We start from the raw sequence: 26,905 nt of genomic DNA, 5'->3' as shown, positions 1-26,905 counted from the left end.
AAGACAAGAAAACTGGGAAATTTGTTACAACAGTGTATGTCTCACCTGAGCTAACATTCCTGTTTGAAGATCCTCATAAGCAATCGCAACAAATGGCTTAGTTTACCTAGCACTATGGTGGTTTCACCTTGATGGGCAGATATTATCTTTGTTCTAAACCAGGGACCTCAGGCCCTTAAATTTAGCTGTGGGTATTCTGATCTAATAACTCTGGCCTAATACATCCTGAATTCTGGACAAGCTTCAGGAATATATCTATTTGAATCTTCCATGAGCTCCACCATGCCCATTGTGAGTTGTTATGATGCATCCTATTTTTTAAGTTTTTGCTGACAAAAGACACATCTAAATCTGTACTTCCTGAGACTGAATGAACAATATACATATTCTCAGCTCTACCTTGTCCTTTTTACATTTCATTTCAATGATAAACAGTCAGAATTGTCAATGTAAATACAAAAATAATTTTAGATGATATTACTATTATTATTTTATTTTGTGAGATTCTGGGGTATGTGATCACATAGTTAGGAAACTTTATTCACATAGTCAAATGTCTTACAACTCTATGCATCAATATCAGCACTATTATGGGCACAGAAAAGAAGAAGTGAAAGACTGGAAAAGGAACCTGAATGAAGTTCAGTGGCTTTATTTCTCTTCCCTTTTCTCTCCCCTGCATTTGTTCATCCACGCAGATGACTCACCAGTTATTAATACCATATTTAGTGAAGATGATCAGAAAGCTAGTGGAGGAATACAGACTTCTTTGTTTGAAGAAACAAACCTTAGGAAGATGTAGTTCCATGTATCACATGAATAAACAATTTGAAAAGTTATCGAAGCATCTGCATTGGCCATCACATACTGGACAGGTAAGGGTCTGATTATCTTTGTCATCTGCAATGCAATGTGTCCCATTCTACTGTAATTAAAATGCTGTGAAAAGAATGTACTCAATTTTTAATGTTAAAACCCGAGTTTTAATTAAAAGTTGTTTCAAGAAACCTCAGCTGACACTGGCTAAGGCTATAAATATTCCATAGTTTAATTACTTGGAAATCTAAGATTCCTCCTTCTCGGTAAGCCATCCAATTTTGCAAGCTAGTCATTATCTCTTTAGATACCAGTAGTTAAAAATTAAGAATCAGTGTTACTGTCTTTCATGTTTTTTCAAAGCTTTCCCATAATGTCTCAGAAGCGATTTCACTTTCCAAATATCTTTTTGGCAGGTGTCCGATTGCTAGCCTTAATAATACTCTTTGTATTACTTTAAAATTGACAGCCCCATTGAGCCAATGCCTGTGTGAAATGTGATTCTAACACTACTGTGAGATGGTGATCTATAATCAAAATTTGAATCCAATTGTGTCCTCAAGCAATTGCACTCTATTTTCTGTTACTTTGTCTGCTTTTTGCTTATGTTAAGGTTTTATATTTGGGACAAGTTTCAACACATTGCACAACAATGGACAAGGAAAGAATGAATGCTCTAATAACCATGAATTATTTACTGCAGATTTGGGAGGGATTCAAACACTTCTGATACTCCTTTTGCTAGAATCAGGAGTTGCTTTCCAAGTAGGATCCTTTGACATGAACCATGTATTGATTTAACCACTCAGATTACAGGCAATTTCTTCAACACTCCTTTTAAAAGAAGTGTCCAAATAGGAAACGTATCGTGCCCTTACTCAACCTGAAGAGGCTTGGAATGTAAAAATAAAAGATGGCAAACAAGCGTTTAAACACCCACAGCATTATTGCAGCCTCTACCAAAGCTAAGTTACAAATGCATTGGCAATAGTAGTAGTAATATCCACATTTTTCTCTTTAAGTTTCTTGTTTTCTTAAGATGGAGGATGATATTCTCATATCCCTTATAAATTTACATAAAATAAAATTATTTGCTGCTTCCTATAAGAGTATATATGAATTATATCAGTAGTGACTGATGATAGTCACAGGGAAGTCAGAGTTAGGTCACTACAACTATGCAAATATAAAGCTTCTATTTTAGTGTCTCAAATCCTTTCAGAAATTTAGGTATTCAAGGCATTTAGACATTAAAAGCAGTTCTATTCTCCTAAGCAACTTTTTAGATCTGGACCACGCTGTTTTGTTGGTTTTGTGACCCTGATCCCATGGGCATGAAGGTAAATAATTCTTTTGACTTTGTCATATTTTGTTTTGTATAACAAATAACAAAGAAATGCCATATATAGTAACTCTTTCATTCCCATTCATACTCAAAAGTAAAAAAGAAAAAAAAATGTTTAGCTAACCTGAGCTAAATATAATTACTATTAATAACATAATTATTTTTGCTCTTAACTGCAGCACAACATATTCAAACTCTGAGGTCCCATGAAAAAAAATTATCTGGCTTTATAAATAAATGATTGTGTTACTGTTTTCTGAAGGGTTCACAAGAAGGTGAAAGCATACACTTTTTTCCTGTATGGTTTACCTTGCATAGACCATGAATACAAAGCAGCTCTTAAGGAACAAAGTTACTTGTTTGTTTGTTTTCATTTAAATATAGTCTGGAATATATGTAGTTAAATAAAGGGTATGTGCTCAAGGTGAAAGGCAAGTCTGCTTACTGGACTTGAATTTAAAGCCATACATATTGAGAACGTGAAAAAAGTAATTTGGGTTGTTTAATTACATTGTCAAGGGATGCTGTAGCAAACCTGGGTTTATAAACGATTCACGCTGTAAGAAATCTAGCATTCAAGTGGGCTAAATGACTGCATAAAAAGAGTTGATAATCAATGAATACATATCTAATAAGAGGTTTTTTTTTGTGTGTGTGTATGTGTGTGTGTTTTGTTTGTTTGTTTGTTTGTTTTTCATCTAAGTTTTAAGTAATATTTGACAAATCAGGAATATGCCACTAAATTGTTACTATTTACATTTTAACTTGTGTCATTGGGTTAAGGACAAATAAAGTGAGAAATAAAGTGAGATTCAGAGTGCCTAATGGGACTGTCCAATTCAGATATTACACCCACCCCCCAAAAAGAAAAAAAAATAAAATATATATATATATATATATATATATATATATATGCTGGAGAGCTCCTGTTAGACTATGTAACTTTGGGCTGGAATTAGTCTAAGAAGAGTTCTTCAGTGAGGAATGGCCAGCCCAGAGGAGAGTTACCTACTAGCCGTATATAACCCTTATAACCCTGGCTGAAGAAGGATACTAGGAAAGGTGCCACCTACCTGGCAGCATCTCCTCCTCAGCTGGCTATTGAGGGTGCCAAAAAAACAGATTAGGTCAGACCTCTTCACAAACTACATCTAAAATTAGGCAAAGGACACCACACATAGATCCTTCAGAGAGAAACAGGCACTTTTGTAAAGAGTCAGGCAAACCCTGTACATAAATCCAAGTGCTGGCTTGGGGAAGAGATGACAGGTAGAAGAGTCTGTCTGAACTCCTATTCCTCCCTGATAATCTAACAAATACAGGATCAAGCACCCCCAGTTTACAGACAACACCGAGTTGGTGGGCAGTGTTGATATACCGAACAGTAGAAAGGCCCTGCAGAGGGACCTGGAAAGGTTGGATCAATGGGCAGAGGCCAATGGGATAAGGTTCAACATGGCTAAGTGCCAAGTCCTGCACTTTGATCACAACAACCTCATGCAGCACAACGGGCTTGGGGAAGAGTGGCTGGAAAGCTGTGCAGAGGAAAAGGATCTGGGGGTTTTGGTCAATGTACTCACCTGAACATGGTCTGGCAGTGTGCCCAGGTGGTCAAGAAGACCACAAACATCCTGGCTTGTATCAGGAATAGTGTAGCCAGCAGGACCAAGGTGGTGATTGTCCCCCTGTATTCTGTTCCTGTGAGGCTGCACCTTGAGTACTGTGCTCAGTTTTGGACCCCACACTACAAGAAGGACATCAAGGAGTGTGTCCAGAGAAGGGCTACGAAGTTGGTGAAGGGCCTGGAACACAAGTCCAATGAGGAGTGGCTGCAGGAACTGGGGTTGTTTAGTCTGGAGAAGAGGAGGCTCAAGGGAGACCTTATTGCTTTCTGCAACTACCTGAAAATGAAGTTGTAGGGAGCTGGCGATAGGCCTCTTCTCACAGATAACTAGCAATAGGACAAGACAGAATGGCCTCAAGTTGTGCCAGAGGAATTTCAGTTTGGAAAGTTTTTACCCCTTAGTTTTTATCCCTTAGTGATACAGAAAGTTTTTACCCCTTAGTGATAATTCAGGCTGCTAGCAACAAAATCTCTGAGAGAGAAGCTTGAAGGCTATCAGAAGAGTACTTCAGGGGATTGGGGCGATTAATGAATGGAGCGGCAACACAGGTGGTGTTTTCCTCTATACCTTCAGTGGCAGGGAGGGTTACTGAGTGGACCTGAAAAGCTCAGTTCATCAACACATGGTTGAGAGATTGGTGCCATCACGAGAATTTGTTTGTTCATTTGTTTTTGATCATGGGGAGGTTTACTAAGCACCTGGCCTGATGGCTAAAGATGGGTCCCACCTGTTTCAAAGGGAGAAACAGATTCAAGCCCAGGAGGTGACAGGGCTCATCAAAAGGGCTTTAAACTAGGAACTAGGGGAGATAGGGATGAAATGAGGCTTGAGGGAGATGAGCCTGGGGGTGCAATCCCAAGGTTGAGGGTGAGGGCAATGGCACAGCTGAAGTGCATCTACACCAATACATGCAACATAGGTAATAAACAGGAGGATCTGGAAGCCATTGTGCAGCAGGCAAACTATGGCCTGGTTGCCATCACTGAAATGTGGTGGGACCACTCCCACAACTGGAGTGCTGCAATGGATGTCTACAAGCTCTTCAGAAGGACAGGCAACAAAGAAGCAGTGGTGTGGGTCTCTATATTAGAGAGTGTTTCAATATTGTTGAGCTCAGGGTTGGGAATGATAAGGTAGAGTCCCTGTATATAAGGATCAGGGAGGTGGCCAACAAGGTGGACATCCTGGTGTGGGGCTGTTTTAGACTGCCAAACCAGGATGAAGAGACAAATGAGGTATTCTATAAGCATATTGTGGAAGTCACACAATCACCAGTGCTTGTTCTCATGAGGAACTTCAACTTCCTGGACATATGCTCGAAATACAATAAAGCCCTGAGGAGGCAGCCTAGGAGGTTCCTGAGGTTCCTGGAGCGTGTGGAGGACAGCCTCCTGACTCAGCTGGTTAGTGAGCCTATCAGAGGGGGTGCCCCGCTAGGCCTGCTGTTCATGAACAGAGAAGGACTGCTGGGAGGTGATGTGGTTGGGAGTTGTCTTGGGCAGGATGACCACAAAATGGTAGAGTTCTCTATTCTTGGTGAAGGCAGGAGGGCTGTCAGTAAAACTGCTACCTTGGACTTCTGGAGAGCAGACTGAGCTGTTCAGGACACTGGTAGGGAGGGTCCTTTGGGAGACAGTCCTGAAGAGCAGAGGGGTCCAGGAAGTCTGGGTGCTCCTCAAGAAGGAAGTCTTAAAAGTACAAGCGCAGGCTGTCCCTGCGTGCTGTAAGATGACCCATTGAGGAAGAAGACTGGCATGGCTGAACAGGGAACTTTTGCTGAGTGTCCAGGAAAAAAAGAGAGTTTATGTATGGTGGAAGAAGTGACAGGCAACTTGGGGAGAGTACAAAGAAGTTGCCAGTATATGCAGAGAAAAAATCAGGAAGGCTAAATCCCAGCATGAGCTCAGCCTGGCCACTACAGTTTTATAAATATATTAATGTCAAGAGGAACGACAGAGACAATCTCCATCCTTTACTAGACTACTAGACACAGAGGGGAACATAACTACTGAGGATAAGGAAAAGGTTGATATTTCTAATACCTTCTTTGTATCTGTCTTTACTAGCCAGACCGCTTATCCTTGGAGTACTCGGCCTCCCAAACTGGAAGTCTGGAATGGGGAGGAGAAGAAAGCCCACGTAGTTCAGGTTGAAACAGTTAGAAACCTGCTGCTCCACCTGGACATAGAGCCAGATGGGATCCACCTGAGGGTACCTATGTATTGATGCCCATATATATACTATATATATAGATAATATATAAATATATGTACACACACACACACACACATCTATAAGAAGGTTCATAAGGAAGACCTGGGGAACTACAGGCCTGTCAGCTTGGCCTTTTTTTTTTTTTTTTTTTTTTTTTTTTTTTTCCCAGAGAGGAAATGTTAATTTGACTAGCTTTTAGGCATGTCTTTGTGGGTTGTTTTGTTGCTGTTGATATATATATATATATATATATATTTTTTTTTTTTTTCTTTCCTACTTTTACTTCATGATACTCTGATGTATAACTCACTGTAAATGCAACATAACGTAAAGCAATCTTGAAGGTACAGCCCAGTACTCAGACCTCCCTGTCTTTTGGATCAATGACCTAAGTGCTACAAGTAGGTTTCTGAAGTGGTCTTGAGGTGTCTGGGTACCTATCCCTTTCTGAGTTTTAGGCCCTATTATGGGTATTTTCATTTTGCTAATTCCTTTTATTTTTCCACTTGAACTGAAATAAACCATTCTCTTTCCCCTCTCCCCATGAAAATAAAATAACAGTAGTATGCAAATCTCATCTTTCCACCACTTTCAGTTGATTACACCTGGAATCATTTATACCAGTCTGCATAGCTTCTGAGAAGTTTTACTTGGTTTTATTTCTTTTCAGTGTTGTATTATGATTCTATTTCATGGAAAAGGTCTGACCTAATCTTTACTGCTATTATTTTTAATTTTAAAACTACTTTAATAAATTTTAAGGTTAAGAGAGTCTACTATGATCTGATTTTCTACTTTACACAAGCCAAAGAATTGCAAATGTCTGGGAAATGTCTATTGCCATAGAGATTAAGATTTTAGACAGATGGGTAGATTTATACCGTCTTGAAAATGTGTCTAACACGGTCTCCAGACATGAATTTCTGAGAGGAGACTTAGCTCTTGCACTTCTGTGTTAATTGGAATGTTAAGGTCCAGATTATAATTTCATGCCATTTGGGAAGAATTCTCTTTTTTTTTTTTTTTTTTTTTTTTTAAATCAAGGTAGTTTAGAAGCACTGACCTCACCTTTCCTTAGATTTTGAAACCAGGCACATTTTAAAAGACATTTTCTGTACTTGAGTGAAATAAAACAGAGCTCAAGTTACTCCCATAATCAGTATCATAGTGTCTTTGATCATGTAATATAAGAAGAACAAAAGATTAGATAAAACCTAGGACATCATAATGTTTTATGTCTGAAGTCTTATGTAGAGAAACAGCTTAAGAAAAATGACAGTAGCTTTAAGCACCTGAGCTTCTTTAAAGGACATAGACGTTAAAATCCTGAAGCAATACCAAAACATTATGCCAAAATAACTTTTTCAGTAAAGTATAATAAATGTTATTAATGACTGTTCTTTACCAGATTGCATATTGTATTCCTAATGCTCTGTTTATAAGGATATTCAGCATGATGGACAAACACTTCAGCATCGTAACAGTACGCATCTAAAACTGATTGCAAATGCATTGGCTTGATACTAATGTATCTTTAGATTTAGAGTTACTCTAGTAATACCAAGTGTAACTGCAGTCAAAATAAGATCAATGTACATCTATATTTATGTCTCTTTTATCTCTATATATTAAGCAGTCTGCTTGTGCATGAGAAATAGCTGGATATAAATAGACAAGCTTTCAAAAACAACTGTTTCATTAGCAAGGGATGGATTGAACAGACAGAACAACAGGAATGAAATATTTATGAAGTATATATATGAGCCACTCCTGGTGAGAAGTTTGCCTGGAAGCAGCCTTTCTGAACTGAATGCTCGAGGCTTTGAAATTTTGCTATACTTTTTTTTTTTTTTCTCTGTAATTTCTCTATCCTTCTGTAAGGGTACACATTGCTACAATCAAAATCTCATCCATGACTTTTCATTCCATTCCATACTTTGTTGGTGGCATTTTAGTATTATTATAATTCAGGCAATTCCTGAATAAAATTATATTGTTAATAATATTATATTAATATATAATATAATAATAATATTGAAGGAAGTGTATAGAAATGTAGGTCAAAAAACTTCAGATAACTGCAGAAGAAGGCCTCTAGGGACAAAAATGAGAAATTCAAAGCACAAAATAGTATATAAGTAGAAAGGTCTATAAAGTATAATGAGAAAGAATGAGCATATTGTTATGAAATGACAAAAGACCTGGTTTACTGCTCAGTAAAGAAAGCTGTCATTGGATTGCTTAATGTCATTTTTACATGAAGTTCCAGTAAAATTTAACATAATATTTAACATAATAAAATATGAGAGGTATTAAAATATAGATAGAAGAAGACCTAGATATCTTCAGATCAACTGAACCTGGTGAAATTCACTCTGGATTCATTAGAGAAGCAACCTAAACAACCTTTAAAACATTATTGGCTATATTTTGAAAATGCATGGAGGATGGATAATATCTGGAATGGATAAGTCTTTTGAAACATCATCAATAAATAAATGTATTTTTTGCTGACTGACTTTAAGCATCTAACTCAAATATCTAAACTAGCTAATTGTCTAGAATTATTTATTATTCAATTAAAAAAATATGTGTTGTCTATCTTTAGGAAGGGTGCTTAATTTGTCAAGATTCTTAAAGTGTCAAAGAAAAATGAATGAAGCTTTTTGACTGAGGTTGTAACATATAACCATAAGAAAGGAAGAGGAGGAGCTGTGGAGCTATAGGCAACTCAATATTTTTTTAGTTACACAAAAATACTAGGTAAAATTACACAAACCTTCGCAAGATTTGAATTTCTTTATACTGCAACTGGATGTTTAATATCTTTATCAGTGAAATGGAAAGTGAAATGAAGTGCACCCTCAGCAAGTCTGCCAATGACACCAAGCTGTATGGTGCAGTCAACATTCTGGAGGGAAGGAATGCCATCCAGAGGTACCTGCACAGGCTTGAGATGTGGGTCTCTGCAAACCCCACGAGGTTCAACAAGGCCAAGTGCAAGGTCCTGCATATGGGTTGGGGCAATCCCAAGTACAAATACAAGCTGGACGGAGAATGGTTTAAGAGCAGCCCTGAGGAGAAGGACCTGGGGGTATTGGTTGACAAGAATCATAGAATCAATAAGGTTAGAAAAGTCCTCCAAGGTCATCTGGTCCAACCATCCCCCTACTACCAATGTCACCCACTAAACCATGTCCCTAAACCCATTCCAATGCCTGACTACTCTTTCTGAGGAGAAATGTCTCATAATTTCCAACCTAAATGTCCTCTGGTGCAACTTGAGGCCATTCCCTCTAGTCCCATCACCAGTTATCTGCGAGAAGAGGCTGACCCCCAGCTTCCCATACCTTTCTTTCAGGTAGTTGTACAGAACAATAAGGTCTTCCCTGAGCCTCCTCTTCTCCAGACTAAACAACCCCAGTTCCTGCAGCCGCTTCTCACAGGACTTGTGTTCCAGGCCCTTCACCAGCTTTGTAGCCTGCCTCTGGACATGTTCTAGGACCTCGATGTCCTTCTTGTAGTGTGGGGTCCAAAACTGAGCACAGTACTCAAGGTGCAGCCTCACAGGAACAGAATACAGGGGGACAATCACCACCTTGGTCCTGCTGGCTACACTATTCCTGATACAAGCCAGGATGTTTGTGGTCTTCTTGACCACCTGGGCACACTGCCAGACCATGTTCAGGTGAGTACATTGACCAAAACCCCCAGATCCTTTTCCTCTGCACAGCTTTCCAGCCACTCTTCCCCAAGCCCGTTGTGCTGCATGAGGTTGTTGTGATCAAAGTGCAGGACTTGGCACTTAGCCATGTTGAACCTCATCCCATTGGCCTCTGCCCATTGATCCAACCTAGTTCCCTCTGCAGAGGGAACTTCCCTCTATCCTCTGGAAGATCGACACTTTTCCCCTGCTTGGTGTCATCTGCTAAGTTACTGAGGGTACACTGAATTCCCTCATCCGAATCATCAACGCTATTAAAGAGGATGGGCCCCAACACCAACCCCTGGGGAACACCACTGGTGACTGGTCGCCACCTGGATTTCCCTCCATTCACCACCACTCTTTGGGCCCACCTGGCTTTACTGAAGTGTAGGTAGACTACATCAACAGCCTTTCCCTCATCCACCAGATGGGTCACCCAGTCATCAAAGGAGATGAGGTTGGTCAGGCAGGAGGATTTGCCTTTCATGGACCTGTGCTGACTGGGCCTGGTCCAAGGTTGTCCCACATATGCTGTTTGATTGCATTCAAGATGACCTGTTCCATCACTTTTCCTGGCACCAAGGTCAGGCTGACAGGCCTGTAGTCCACCAGGTCCTCCTTATGACCCTTCCTATAGATGGGCATCATATTAGCAGGTCTCTAGTCATCCAGGACCTTTCTGGATGACCGTGACCACTGATAGATGATGGAAAACAACACAGCAATCACATTTTCCAATTTCCTCAGCACCTTTGGGTGGATCCCATCTGGCCCCATGGACTTGTGACAGTCCAGGTGGAGCAGCAGGTCTCCAACTGTTTCCACCTGAACTGTGGGAGGTTTCTTCTCCCCATCCCAGACTTTCAGTTTGGGAGGCTGAGTACTCTGAGGATAAGTAGTCTGACTAGTAAAGACGGATGTAAAGAAGGCATTAAGATCCTCAGCCTTTTCCTTATTCTCAGCAGTTATGTTTGCCCCTGGATCCAGTAAAAGAAAATCTTAACATGAACCAGCAATAAGCACTTGCAGCAAAGAAAACCAACCATAACCTGGGCTGCAACAACAGCAACATGGCCAGCAGGTCAAGGGAGGTGATTCTCCCCTCTACACTGCTTTTGTGAGACCCCACCTGGAGTGCTGTGTTTAGCTCTGGAGACCCTAGCACAAGAAGGACATGGACCTATTAGAACAAGTGCAGAGGAGAGCCACAGAGATGATAATGGGTCTGGAGCACCTCTCCTACAAAGACAGGCTGAGGGAGTTGGATTTTTAAGCCTGGAGAAGAGAAAGCTCTTGGAAGACTTAAAGAGGCCTTCCAGTACCTTGAAGGAGCCTAGAGAAAAGCTGGGGAGGAATTCTTTGTCAAGGAGTGCAGTGATAGGACACAAGAGATAAAGACTTTAAACTAAAAGAGGGTAGATTTAGATTAGATATAAGGAGGAATTTCTTTACTATGAAGGTAGTGAGGCACTATCACAGGCATCCCAGAGATGTTGTAGATGCCCCATCCCTGGAAGCATTCAAGGGTAGGCTGGATGGGGCTTTGAGCAACTTGATCTAGTGGGAGGTGTCCCTCTCCATGGCAGAGGTATTGGAGTTAGATGATCTTTAAGGTCCCTTCTAACCCAAACCATTCTGTGATTCTATGATTCTAAGAATAAGGATTTTTTCTTTTTTTCATTATAAAATGACAATTTAAGTAGACAAAGGAACAGTAGTTATTATGTATCTCAGCCAGAGGAAGGTTTTTTAAATGTTCTGTGTGACCTTCTCAAAATTTGTGCATGTGTATCTACTGTCACATACAGGCAAAAACAGCTAGTAGATTGTACTTAATGCCTAATGACAAATTGTTGATGTTTATAGACCTCTGGGGTCATAACTGGATTGGATACTTCTCTGCTTTCACTAATGACAAAAAAGAATAAAAGGTCTGCTCATTTAAATTACAGAAGACATTCATTTAAAAGTCTTTGGTGTCATGTTAATGTGCTGAATTGGAGAGGCTCTAAGGAGAAGTGTTCTGAAAAGAAGAAATACAATGAGCTTCTGTGAAGAATACTACAATTTTCTAAATTTATGTGAAAAGTCATTAGCACAGATTTAGAACAAGGAAGTCAAATTTTTTTGTATTAAATAGTGTAGTGATATAATAGACCACAAACTGAATAAAAACAATTATACTGGTGCAGCAATGGGCAAAAATCAATAGGTATGTGTAAACAAAAGTAAGACCCGTATGTACTCTTTTTTTTTTTTTCTTTTTTTTTAATAAAGCATTAAAGGAACTTCAGCGGAAATTTATGTCCAGTATTGGAAAGTGCATTCAAAAATGAGACTCAAAGAGAGTTCAGATGAGTGCTACAGGAAACACCTACAAAATATGACCTGAAGGTAAGAGGAAAAGAACTGCAGTTGTCATTTTTAAAGAAAGGATCCTGACAAGTGAACAGGGGAAAAGTACTTTGTCTGCAAATCAAAATTCTGACCATGCATTAATAGCTCTAATTTCATGGGTGTGTGTGTAAAGTATTAAAATGCTAGATAGACTTATCTGAATGTAAGGAAATTGAAACTAAATTTAGTATAGGAAAGAAAACCTGGGAAATATAATCTAAACTTAATGTTACAGTTTAAGAAACCAAGAGGTAACTTAAAGGAACACAAGTGTACCTATGTCAGAAACTATGATTTTTAAGTCAAGTTATTAACTTTGGTGACTGCGGCTATAATGATATGTAAACATTTTCAGTTGTAATAGATATATGCAGCAACTTAGAGTACTAAGAAATAGTTCGTGCTCAAAAAATAACTGAGTTCATGAAACCACAGTAGAAATAAAGTCCAGCAAAGAATAAGAAAACACTGAACAAACAAACAAACAAACAAACAAACAAAACACGTAAAACAAGGAAAAAATAATATAAATTAATGGAAAATTTGCAGAGGAAAAAATGTGGCTGAAATATGTAGGAGGATAACCTGGTGCTGATCACAATAATTTCACATATTGAACAATGTTGCTTGTTCTGGTTGAAATCAATTTCTTGGGATGATATGAAACAATTAAAATGAAATAAAATCATGTAAATAGTTAAGAAGCCTTTTTGTTAGAGACCATATATATTTCCTCATAAGCATGAGTGTAAAATGAACAGCAAAATAAGGAGAACCAATAACATTTTCTATTCCAGATTTTAGGTCCAGGTGATCACTGGAGGGCAGATACTTCACTCTGTCTTCTCTCCAGCAGCATAGCAACCCAAATGGAGGAGATTCATCCTGCCTTCAATCCAACACCCTCATTGTTTGAGCAGTACAATTAGCATACCTACATAACAGAACTACATCTGTGAGAATTTAGGGAGATTCTGTAAGGACCTAATTCTGGCTACACAAATAAAGCACAATCTGTATTTCTACAAGTTCTTTTTTCTCCCCTCTTAAGTGATTCCAAACAAATTGTATTCATCACCTTGCCCATCTTCTGTTTACATTTCTAGTGTAAGCATCAAAATGGGTAACACATGCATGAGGAAATGAGGAATACTGCCCAAAACTTCAGTTTCGTAGAATCATAGACTATCCTGAGTTGGAAGACAAAGCTCTAAGGTCCAACTCCTAGCTCCTCACAGGACCACCCAAAATTCAGACCATACGTCTGAGACCATTGTCCAAACACTTCTTGAACTCCAGCAGTGCCATGACCAGTGTCTTGAGGAGCCTGTTCCAGTGCCTGACAACCACCCTTTCACCCTAACACCCAGCCTGACCCTCCTCTGTCCCAGCTCCATGCTGTTCCCTCAGGTCCTGTCGCTGTAACCAGAGAGCAGAGCTCAGCGACTGCCCCTCTGCTCCCCTTGTGAGGAAGCTGCAGGCCACCATGAGGACTCCCCTGAGCCTGTTCTACTCTGAGCTGAACAAACTGAGGGGCCTCAAGTGTTTCTCATGTGTCTTCCTCTCTAGACCCTTCACCATCTTTGTAGCTCTCCTTTGGATGCTCTATAATAGTTTTAAGTCCTTCTTCTATTGTGGCACCCAGAACAGTTTCAATTAGTTATCACCTCAGCCCAATCACATGTTGATAAAATTATGATTTGATGAAGACATAACATAATTAACTGCTCATCAGACATCTCTGTAGTAGACACTCATGAACAGTGGTTTAGAATGAAAGTTTTGAACACAGTGAGAAATATATGTCCATCAACTGGTTGAAAGAAAAACAAAATACGAAGTTCCTACTCTAAGAGAAACTGGCCCATTTAAGAACATTACAGGCAGACTGTAGCCTTTAAGACAGGCCAATGTTTTTGTTTGTTTGTTTGTGTTATTGTTGTTTTGTTTTGTTTTTCTCTTATTTCATATTAATTTCACAGTTTAATGCACTGCAATAAATGTCTTTCAATTTAAAATCTGTATTTTACTTGTATGAGGCTAAACATATTTTTTTCCTGGTTACAGTGCCAAACTACAGGCAAACAGGCAGCATCAAGAAGGAAGAAAAAATAAAAAATAATTGGAAATTATTCTTTTGGCAGTAGAGCTAGTGTTCCATTTCTCTTATGTAGAAGTGATGGCTATTAACACTTGAAAAATTAAGTGATTTCTAACCTAAATACAACCTGTAAAACTGTTCCTATGCTTAAGTAGTGAGAAATGCTGAACAGGGCCCCAAAGAGTCTAGCTATGTATGTTTGTTGCACTTTCATTTCTTCAGTATTTAAGTAACTGTGTAAGAGGCACTGTACACAGCTACACTGGAGATGTCAGGAACATAGACTGTGATAACTGTACTTGAAAATAATCAGTCCTGCCTAAAGTGGAGGAAAAGATTTCATTTTAACTGTCTGTAGAGGGTCAGATAGTTAAACACTTTAAAATTATGCTCTGTTATCTCTTGTACTGTTGCATTTGTGTTTATGCTGAACTTCAGCTTTTAGCAATGACCTGAGCCTAGTCCAGATCCCTCTGGAATAGATAGGAATTTTGTTTTTTACTCTGTGGAAACACATATGTGTCTACCAAGACTTTTTTTTTTTTTTTAATTTATTTTTTTTTATGTGCCAAAATCAGAGGAAGGTATCAGTGGGTAATTGAAGACCTATTCCAATTCCCCCTGAACTCAGCATAGTAAACTGTTGATTTCTTTCAAAACTGTGGGAAAGCATCAAAGCAAAAGCAAAGTACATTAGTTACAACACAGTCCTTGGGAACTGATTTGAGGACATTGTATTTCTGAAAAACGTACTAAAAAATAAAAATAAAAAATAAATAAAAAAAAAAAAGAAGAAGAAAGTGTATGTTAAGACATTTCTTAAAAGATCAAAAATATCAAAGGAAGGTTTCTAAAATAAGACAAATCTGTGTCCAGACAACAGCAGGGCCAGAAATAAGAGGGAGAGTGTCTCAACACAAATGCAAAATGCGTCATTATCAGCTAAGTACTTACAATGAATCGGTCATTTGGAGATCAGCAAATATTGAGGCTGTTCAGCAAATAATATTCTACAAGGTTTAGAAATAAATCTCTACCTGACCAAAGGTTGAATAGAATTTCAAAGTTGATGAGAAGATAATAGATTCCAGTATGCTAAGCCAGATATATTTATTTGGCACAGAAAGTCTTAACTGATTACCAAACTACCTATAGCTTGATTCCTGCTGGCCATTCATGCTAATTATTTACTATAGATTTGTAATAGTTATGGCCAGCAAGACAGGCACATTCATAGTCCTAATTTCACACAGATATATTGAGGGTACTGTCCAAGTACATTGGAAGTCTCTGATAATGCAGAGACATCTATTCGAAAATGACTTCCCCATAGAGAAAACTAATTTTAGAAGCTCACATTCGTTCTTTAAGTACATTTGAACTAGTGCAGCTCTCCAGGTGACATCAAATGAAACTTCCCACATCTAAAACAATATACAATATCACAGTTATGAGCTACTCCACTGGACGTCATGTTCATTGCAAAACAAACTGCAGTTAAATTGCAATTTGAGTCCAGACATCTATGTTTTTGTTTAGTTGTGTGGTGTTTTTTTGTTTGTTTGTTTCTTTGTTTTTCTAAATAAATGTCAGTACCATTTTATTTCTGCTATTATTTTATACTCATGGTGAGTGTTCTTATTCTCTACAGGTACTGGATAGAATTCAGTGCAGTCACTTTGGATCTCAGACATGAAAGATCCCTGGGATTCACTGGCACATGGATGGAAAGCTAATAGAAATCTGTTAATACAGTAACAGGAAATGAGTGCCTATTAAAAAAACTTGGTGACATTGAAACCAAAATGGTAATGAAATTACTAAATTTGGTTCAGCCATAGTTATTGAGCTGTATATTGAAAATATATATATACATATAAAAGTCTTGCTGTAAGTTGTTGTATACATTCTTATATCTTATATTATGCATGCCTGCATGAAAGTAGTGATACTTTTAATTAATTAATTAATCAATTTTTATTTATAACTAATTCCACTCTTTTGATAGTTTCTGTCAAATGCTAATCTTCCTGGAATAATTAGGAATTTTTCTTATTGAAATTATTAGACAGACTCCCATTTACTTTGACAGGTCTTCAAAGAAGGTTTGAGAAAATTTAAATTGAAAATTAGGTAACCCAATCTATTCATGCTCCTAGAGCAGAAACTGTGAAAGTCTACAAAATAATTTGCTAAATACCAGAAATACAGTGAAAATTAGTTTTTTAATGCTGTTTCAGTCCTTTGCTTTCATTCTTATCTAAAACCAAAAACTGAATATATATATATATTCATATATATATATATATATATTTATATATATATATATATAAAGCCAACAAACAACCACCAAACAAAAATAATTAAATCAACAAAATAAAAAGACCAGCTTTCCTAAACTCAGACCATTTTATAAACATCATACTTTGAGAAAACTAATTTCTTAATATACCTCAAATGTATATTTGGTACTTGTTCATTACCTGATGTACTACAAACTCATAGAGTTGGATTCATGGAACTGGAATATTCCTACTCATAGCTCTGACTATGGTGCAATCATATGCAATTTCTGACTTAGACTCAGATGTATGTTCCATGTAAGTATCTTTTAATATTTAGCAGTACAGAAGTACAGGTTTAGTCTTACCATATAGTTGTTAGTGAAAGGTGAAAGTTAGGTAAAGAACCATGTTCAGATCATATTTATGATTATTTACCTGAAAGAACTTGAGAAAGTAAAGTGACTTTTTTTTTTTTTTTTTTTTTTTTTTTTTTTTTTTTAATGTTCCTAATGTTTCAACCCTTCAATAAATGTATGTTTCCTTTGGGAATTCAAATTTCCTAGAGTGTTTTACCCAAGGACTTACACTACAGAAGAAGTTAGTCTGAGGACAAAAAAAGACTTGACCAGAGATTTCTTCCCTCCAAAACAGTATAGAGAACAAGAATTAGAAGTATATGTCAGTCACTAGGAGGTTATAAAAGCCTTTTCTGAGCAGTGAAAGCCTTGTTTCATTTACCATAGAGCTAGAAGTTTAATAGAAAAAGATGGATGGGAATCAGAGTGAACTTTGGCTGAAGATTTCTGGCAGTCATGGATATTTCTTGGGGAGCTGGATGTACTGCCTCTTCAGAAATGGAAGAAGTGGGCACATAATTACAGTTTTTAGGGGTGACACTTGCTGTATCCTACTAACACAAACACTTTCTGATGACACACATGTCCTAGTCTGTTTTTTCTGGAGATCAAACACAAGCAAAGATGGCAAAGTGGACAACCGCCCTCTCCTCCAACAATCTTCCACCTAGTGCAACTAGAAATGGTCCTGTTGCTTCTTCTTTCTTTGGTCCTTACTCCCGTGAAAAATCTTAATGGAAACTGGACTGTGGAAAGCCCTTCTAATATACAGAAACATGATTTAGCAGATTACCTTTTTCTTTTATTGTTGCTCACTATAGATAGCTACATCATGTAGTATTATCAGTCATAATATTGATGTCTTTTTGCAGGCTTTGGTGAAAGAATAGAAAAAACTGTATACAGATACTTTTTCTTCTGAGAATTTATTGTCAACAAAAAAAGTAAAATATATTATTTATACTGATAAATAACAAATAGAAGAAGGCTGATAATAAATAATAATTATTCTTCATTGTTTTTTGACCTATACTAAAACATAAGTTCCAGTCTTCATGAGTCATCCTAATTAAAGCAGTAATTGAAATTAGATTTGTTTTTCCATCATAAATAGGTCATCCATTAGAATAAATCATCTTATTGTCTTGCAGAGCTGTACAGGAGCCATGCAGAACACTGGGTTCCTGAAGCACTGTGTTCTGGACAATCAATAAGACAAATTTATGAACATGATTTGTTCAGTGAAGTAATTTAATTGTATGTAATCTGATCAAGAAGGATTTAGAAAAACGAAATTGGGAATTGGTAAATGAGTAAAGCAGATGCATTGTAACACAAAAGCAAACCAGTAACATGAATCTACCAAAATGTTGATTCAAGCTTTCATAGACTGGCCTATCTTCCTGGCTCAGGAAATATTTTGTATTAAACTCTGGCAGAATTTACACAGTGAAGCCTGGCTTATACAGACAAAGCAATTTGTACCATTGTGAGAATACTGGCACTTTTCCACCCAATGGGTTCCTGCTTTTTATATTTGCAGAAATTGAGTGGATAGAAAAGTGTATTTTATTTATTTATTTATTTATTTATTAATAAATTTAAGGGGCTGATCCTTAATAACAGTGTAAAAAGCCTTCTGGAGCCAAATAAATTATCACACGTCCCATTATTTTAAAAAACATGAATAAATTAAAAAAAAAAAAAATCTTGCATATATTTTACATTCCAAGATACTATTTGCTGTCCTCTGGAAACATCTTTATTGTTCATAAAAAAGAAACAAACAAACAAATGAAAAAATCAGTTCAGAGTTCAGAATGCAGTACACAGGCTCACAGGACACAGTTAACCACAAGAATGAGATGAGATTTACAACTCAGGTCTCCTATTTCCAAAGAAAGTTCCCTGCAAAATACTTAAAGAAACAGTTTTCTAATTTACGTTTACAGCTTTTGCAGTCTACAGTCAGCCCTTTGCAAAGATAAACTTTAAAAGCTTAAATAAATGGACTTTACACAGACATAAATGGAATAACCCCACCTACTTAGCAGTTAAGTAAGACATGAAGGATAAACAGGTCTTCATGCATTCTGAGTGGAAAGCCAACCTTCCTGGTGTAAATATTGCACATTGGTTAAAAAAGTCTCACTGTCAATGCACCCAAATACTCAGCAGAGAGGAGCAGTATATTACCCCGAGCACATTACTGTATTTTTTTCCATGCTCTGAAGATGGAAGCTCCCATTTAAGCATGCTTGATCACTGGCAGGATAAGGTCACACTTTTTCCTTATGCCATGTGATCAAAATGACATAACTGACGGAATTAAAAAAAAAAAAAGTCTCTTCTGGGTATGGCTGGAAAGCTGGGTGCAAAGTGAACCATAATTCTTACCTCAATAAGCAGGTTTGATCTGAGTCTGTCTACTAACATCCCATCAGAGACTACAAGAAATGTATAGTTTCTAACTTCTTGTAACCAAGCAAGATACAGATGCCAGAGCATGCCAAACAAGGACTGAACGTAGTTCACCCTGAGCATCTCAGTGAGATGGTGTCTTGTACTTCTGCAGAACTTCAAATGTATGATTAACTTCCTACCCTTAATTGATCTTTGGAGTAATAGCGCCCAAATCTATAAATGGAGCCTGTATGTACATTTTCTTTTAAACAGAAAGAAAATAACACAAGGCAAATGGAAGTTTAATATATACAACGGTTCCCCTGAGCATACTAGCATACTGTTTAGAGCTGATTATTGTCAAATATTTCCAAGTGCTTTTTTTTTTTTTTTATTTAAGCCTGCGTGACATCTACAACTCTGAAGAATATATCTCACTACCCAGGTCTTCTCTTGTTTCCACAGTGAGAAAGATGTTAAAAATCTCTTTGCAACTAACTCTGGGAATTTGGTTTTGTCAGGGCCCTGAGCATACTAACAGGCCTTGATGTCCCTGACCATCCTCACCTGAGCTTCCCTCACACCCTGCTTATGAGCCTGGGGCTCCATCTGAGCTAATTCTGAGTGCATATTGTTCTATTTTTAGCAATACTGTAGTTGTGTCTATTCCTTGCTTTACCTCCTTGATGGACCTTGGACTTGTGCTGTAGATAGGCCCTAGCCTTGTTTCTGGTTCCACCTTCTTTTGCTCCTGACTGGACACTTTGGATGCATCCTGGACATGATTCATCAACTGCCTTGTTGACAGCTGTTGATGGGCCCTATTGTTAACCCATGCATGATGGTTCCCTACTGCGGTAGGCACTACTTGTCCTGGGTCACTTTAGTTTCCTTGTCCCTGAAGGAGTAGCCAGCATCTGCTGTGCCCTGACAGTGTGGATTTTCTTATTTAGAAGAAAAAATGTCCATGGGTGTAACTGGCAAACTACATGAGACTCAGATACATATCTATATAAAGATATAATCCACAGGAAGAGTTCCTTGTCTGCTTAAGTTTTTTTTTTTTTTTTAAATTAATCTCTTCAGTCTATGTTCTTGTTTGATGTCTCTTGAATGTTTTCTGCTGTCCTGTGTGTTTTTAAAATTGACTATCTTTTATGGATGTATGAAGAAAAGAACAGACCCCACAAAAATGCCTAACAGGTCCAGGAAGAACAACCTCTTCCTTCCGGACAGGAATTTTCATTCTTACACTATTTTTTCTTCCAACTTATGTGATGACATGTAAAACTTGAAAAAGTTATTCTAAATATTGGATCAGCCCATATCAAGCTCATGTGAGAATGCTTACTTTTTTTTTTTTTTTTTTTTTAAATACTTTGAACACATTGTGAACTAGTTTCTTTGAATAACTTAAAAAGGTTTCCTATCAAGCTGGAATTTAGTCAAAAGTATTCTTAATGGAAAAACCTTAAACAAAATATATTTAAAACCAATTCAGTTTTCTATGAGGTTTTTGCAACACGCTATTTCAATCAATCACTGGGAAAAATATAAAAATAACATAATAGATGCTCTTGAATTTAACCCTTATCTGGAAGATTACTAGAGCATTTATAAAGATATACATAGTAATTTAAGTGCATGTAATTCAATCCATTTTTAGTTAGGTTACCATTAAATGTGTACAGGCCAACTCACATCTTCAGTTATCAAAGAATGCAAAGAAAATACAAGTCAGGTGTTAAAAAGTGGACAAAAGGGATATTTTCAAGTTTGCCATGTGTTTCAAAGTTTACGATATATTATGAAAGTTTTGTGAAGTTCATTACCCTCATTGCCATAGTATTGTTTGTTTATTTAACTGTGGCCTTTTTTAAGATAAGATACACCAAAATGTTTAATTAAATAAAGAGATGTGAGATATTCAAACTTATCTGTAGAAAATATATATATATATATATTTATATATATATATATTTATATATTTATTTATTTATTTATTTATTTATATATATATATAATAGGGAATTCATAATGAACAACATTTCCTTGTCTGTCTACAAAATGATATGGATATAGGAGATTTTAGCTCACCTGTTGACTTATGCACCTATTAAAAAAAGGTTGATAAATGTTCGGGGATGAATGTGTGCATGGATTTGATTTCTCATGTGTTTTAAACGTTTGTTACCAACATTCTTTTGTTGATTTCATGATAAATGGTACAATTCTTCTCACTATCTGCTTCCATGGTGTGATCTTTGAAGAATTTGTTGATTGCTCAGTAATGGAAAAAGACAGCTTTGCTGATATTCAACTTGATAAGGCAGTTCTGTCTGAAAAATCACTTCAGAAAGATATGGATCAAAACAGGAAACTAAAGGAGTTTAAATTTCAGTGTAGATATAATTTTCCAGCAATGCATTTCCTATCTTTCCAATGGATTGAAATGAATTGCAATTCTTTAAGGCAGCAAAATATGCGCTTCCTTAAAAAAAAAGGGCGGACGGGGGGAAGATGACACACAACTTTAACAGCAGGAAAAAAGTTCTATACTTAAAAGGAAAATTAAATGACTGCTTGAGGACAAAATGTAGTTATTTTGCATAAACACTGCAAAAAGAGATTGCTGTTTTTCTTAAAGGATGCTTGAAAAACTGGAAGTTAACAGAAACAGTTTCTCTCATCTCTAACAGCCTTTCAGTTTTGAAACAACAGGTCTTGTGATTCTTAAAAGCCAACAGCTAAAATCTTAATGGCATCACTGAACTCCTCTGATGTCCTAATGATATATTCTTTATCTTAATGAAAACTAATTTCATGGAATAGGAGGAGGAAATGGTCTCAACCATGCAGAAGATAGTTAGCCCTAACTATCACAAGTGAGTCCGTTATTTATTACCTATAAATTGAACATCTGATCATTAACATAACTACAGGTAGAAAAGGAAACCAATCACAGTGTTTTTACAAAGCTGTGAAACTGTTGACATACAAGGATGGTCAATAAATTTTCTTAGCCTAGAAAATTATGTGTTACAATAATTGTGACCAATATGATATATTTTCAAAGTTTTTATTACTAGTAAATTATTATTAATTATTAAGTTATTCTGAAAAAAAAAAAAAAAAGATTAAAACTACCAACTTCATAACTGATATGAAATTTAGAACTGTATCTTAAAAACTTATCTTTTAAGATCTTACTTAGAAGTGTTTCAAGAAACTGTTCAATTCAAAAAAAAAGCCATTGATACGATTATAGCCAAAATAAACCATAAAAAAAAAAAAGCATACAAATAAACAACACTTTTGTTGTCAGAGCAAGGCAATAGAATGCATCTTTCAGAACCAAGCAAAATAATATTTTATCTGATTTACTTTTTATCTTGGTTTAAAGCAACAACAACAATGCAGATCTCATTAAAAATATGCGTAATTCTTCCCATTTAATAACAAAATTATACTGATGATTAGAAGACTTTTAATTGTAAATATAAGTGAAATAAGGTACTGTACAAAACTTATAGTAAATGTTTTCTGGCACCTAAAAGCTATATTAAGTACCATGTAAATATGAATTCATGAAAGAGACTATTGAAGACATATTCTTATTCTGTAACATTAATATAGAATGTTAAATCTAATCAGATATTCTTGGTGAAAACAAATTTAGAGTGTTGAAATAGGGTATTATATAATAGGTGATTTTAGTCCTGTTAAAATTACTAAGACAAAATATATTGCATTATTTGAGTCTTCATGACAAATTCAGACTTTAATTGGACTTGCCAATCTTTTGAATAATTTCCACTGTGTAAAGGAGGATCAAATTCCTTTCATTTGCTTTGAACTGTTCCCACTAACCCAAGTTTGAAAGACTGAGTCAACTGTGCTGTCTGCCCTTGCCTTGACAGAAGCCAGCCCTCATGTATTTGTTAGAGAAACAAATAGAATAGAATCAGAACAAGTTCATAAATATGCGTTTTATACATGCAATAGAATGGGTGTGGTGGTACAGTGAAATTATAAATTGTTAGTTGATTATGAACATGGGGAACATTGGGGGCCAGGAAAGAACCTTCTGGATGAATAATATAGAGTTCCTTGTTTAAAAAAAAAAAAAAAAAAAAAAAAAAAAAAAAAAAAAAAGTGGGTCTTTAAGATCCTGCACCATCAATCACACTATATCTGATTTATCTCAGCTGTTTTGGACCTGCTCTGCACTGACTGCTGGAGCTGTCATTGCAAATGCTTTTTAGAATCATTGTCATCATCATTATTATCATAAATTATTCAGCCTTAGCTGTGAGTTTTATTTAAAAACATACATTGTGTATGATGCTAAGTGAGTCCTTGGCAAAGGAATTAAAAATGGAAAACAAGGTTACCAACAGTTTGAAGTTTGTTTGTCCTTTACAGAAAGCTTCTCAAATAAATTCTTCTGTTAATGGTCAATACAAATATTGATTTCAGTATCATAACGGCTTTGAAAGACAAGTTGTTTTTATTTTGTTGTTGTAGGTGTATAACTTCTGAAATTGTTGTGTTTGCGCTGTAGGACAGAACTTGGCATTGTCTCAGAATGGTAAAATATGAAGATTTCAAAGTCAAACTGATAGAATACAGTTAAGCATTTTTATTGTTCCATTTTGAAATAAATTTGCCAAGTACCTGGGCACTACACTACTTGACTATATTAAATATTAATTTCCATACAACATGAAATATTCATAACTTTAATATGTGACAACCATGGTTTCATGTCAGTCTTGAAAAGGGAAGTCTCTTTTCCTTGTTTTTTGACATCTCTAGTCAAGTCTTACTGGCATCTGTTTTTGAATCATCTCAAAGTTGCTAATTATTATACCATAAACATTAATTTTTTATTTTATCTTGCCAAAGTGGTGAGTGATTCATCAGTCTCATGAAATATTAACAACTGGTCTTCATTTTTCTGTGATGGATTCACTGAGAGGCTTTGAGAATCTGCAGAAGAAAATATTTCTGAGGGTGAGAGGAGGAAAAAGAATTGGGAGATAAAGCTCTAATCCAAAGTCAAAAAATTGTTAAATTTGTATGTTCCAAAATGGATTTGTAATTGTACAAATCACATTTTGTACAATGATCAGCACAACCCTCCAGTCTTAGTTTAGTCCCAGAGGAAATTAAAGATTGCCAATTCCAATTAAATTTTCAACATCACTATTTTTTGTTTGCTTTTTGTTTTTTATATTTCTTCCATCTTTAATGAGATTTTCATTAAAAATTTCCCAGGATCCTTAACAGTACTTACAATTTGTTTGAGAAATCTTTTGTATTGCAGTTTTCCCTCCACCTTTACTGATCTTATTTACTACTTCTACAGTCTGTCTCTATCCTTCTAATAAGTGGAAAGATCATTGTCCTTGGAACAATGATTTCTGTTGGTCCACTGCTAAATAATATACAGTGCTGTCTGCTTTTGACTTATATCCATAATTGTTTCATAAAACAGGTGAGTTTGATTCAGTCATTCAGTTCATTTGCCTCCAGTGATGGAGGAGGATTTAATATTAAGTATTTTGAATGATTGATTTTTTTTTTCTCAGTTCTCATAATAATTTTTTAACATATTAAAGCTGATTCTTATTTGCAGAACCCAGTTGGTTCAATCAGCAAAGAGAAACAAGACTTTGTCATGAAAAGTATCCAGTTGTTTCAAAGAAGCTACCCGCTAAATTATATTCATTATTTATGGATAAGGTTCATTTCACTAACGCATCAAAATAGGTGCTCTTGTTTTAAACCAGTTGTTTAAACCCTTTATAGATAAAAGGGGAACTTCCAATGAGTGATGTAAAGACCTGAAGCTTGTGACTCGTTGCCACATCTAAGAAAAAGCTTCCCACCCAAATTGTGTGACTCTTCTTGGACATGCTTATCTGTCTCTGTGGACTACATAGTAAAACTATGACTAAACTATACACAGATATCTAGCCCACATGGGGTATCAAATTTTTAGGTGCCTTGAGTTAGGTTAGATGAGAGCTGGCGTCAGTTCTGTGTCAGAACACAACTACAAACCACATCATTATCTTTGTCTTTAAAGTGGTTATTTAGATGCAAGATGTCATCATTCAGTCTAGTTTAATAGAAAATCAGAAATGTTCGCTGAGATAGGATATTACGTCAGGTTAGGTTTCTTATTTATCTATACTAAGCGGACTTTTAGTGTATAATCTGATGATCTGCATAATTTTGGTTATTCCATAATAATTCTTTGATAAAATATATCATTTTATCCAACAAAAAGTATGACAGTTTCTTTTGTTCTTCTGAAAATCAGAGCTTAAGTGCAGTTTGTAACAATGGTGTCTAACTTACATGTCTTGATCTAAATTTATTTCACTAAAGGTTTAAACGAAATTTTCCTGTCAGAGCCTCAGAAGTCCTACTGATTAATCTAAATCTCCAGCTGAGATGGAGTGAGCTACATCTTATGTTCCTCTCCTGAGTCTCTTGGGAAACCACTGACATTTCTTGCCTGTAGAGTCAACCCTTACATATGTACACTTATTCCAGAGAGCAAATCTTTTGTATTACACATCTGAAAACTTTAAAATACAAGCATGTAAACTGGACTAAAGATTATACCTAATATCAAAATATGATGCCAAATAATAGATATTTCAGTAGTTTCAGAGCATGAAGTAGTTGCTAACAAAAATGGAGGGAAAAAAAACAATTATTTTCTGTTTATTTTAATTATGGAAGTATTTTTTTCTGTATCTTTAAGAGATGCAAACTGTTATAAAGCTGTAGTTAAAAGTATAAAGAGGATGGTATACTAGCCCTCCAAAAATGTGTTCTTGACTGCAAACAAGATTTTTGAAATAGCTGTACGTGGGTTTTAGGTGAATTTTCTCATCTGAATAACACGATATGACAATATTACCTGAAAAAATAGATCACTATGCTTTTAAAAAAGCCATGGAATAAGAATTAACCAAACCTATATTTTCTTATTCAGCTGAAGTTTAATGTTGTAATAATGATATTCATTTGTTTGACTTTCTTTTAATACATTATGGAAAGAAACATGCTTGGGAAAGAGCGCTTCCATTTTTAGTTACTTTCATAGAATCATTAAGGTTGGATGGCCTCCAGGGTCATCTGATCCAACCATCTCCTACCATCAATATTACCTATTAAACCATGTCCCTAATTATCACATCCAATCTTTCCTCAAATAGCCCCAGGGACGGTGACTCCACCACCTCCCTGGGCAACCCATCGCAATTCCTGACTGCTCTTTCTGAGAAGAAATGTTTCCTCATTTCCAACCTAAACCTCCTCTGGTGCAACTTGAGGCCATTCCCCCTAGTCCCATCACCAGTTATCTGCGAGAAGATGCTGGCTCCCAGCTCCCACAACTTCTTTTCAGGTAGTTGCAGAGAGCAATAAGGTCTCCCCTGAGCCTCCTCTTCTCCAGACTAAACCACCCCAGTTCCCGCAGCCGCTCCTCACAGGACTTGTGTTCCAAATCCTTCACCAGCTTTGTAGACTGTCTCTATTCCAGGACCTCGATGTCCTTCTTGTAGTGTGGGGCCTAAAAGTCAACACAGTACACAAGGTGCAGCCTCACCCCACCTTGGTCCTGCTGGCTACACTA

General features: G+C 36.5%; 1 long non-coding RNA gene across 1 annotated transcript; it reads left to right on the top strand.

Moving 5' to 3' along the window:
* Positions 1-706: 706 nt before the first annotated feature.
* LOC137851657 (uncharacterized) lies at positions 707-17,877 on the top strand. Its single transcript, XR_011093329.1, has 3 exons — positions 707-875; positions 11,984-12,100; positions 15,856-17,877. It is a non-coding gene; the product is annotated as an uncharacterized lncRNA (long non-coding RNA).
* Positions 17,878-26,905: the final 9,028 nt, after the last annotated feature.

The sequence above is a fragment of the Anas acuta genome, chromosome 2 (genome assembly GCF_963932015.1).
Source record: "Anas acuta chromosome 2, bAnaAcu1.1, whole genome shotgun sequence".
NCBI lineage: Eukaryota > Metazoa > Chordata > Aves > Anseriformes > Anatidae > Anas > Anas acuta.
Note: the sequence above shows the minus strand (reverse complement) of the source record. Positions and strands in the feature narration are given on the sequence as shown.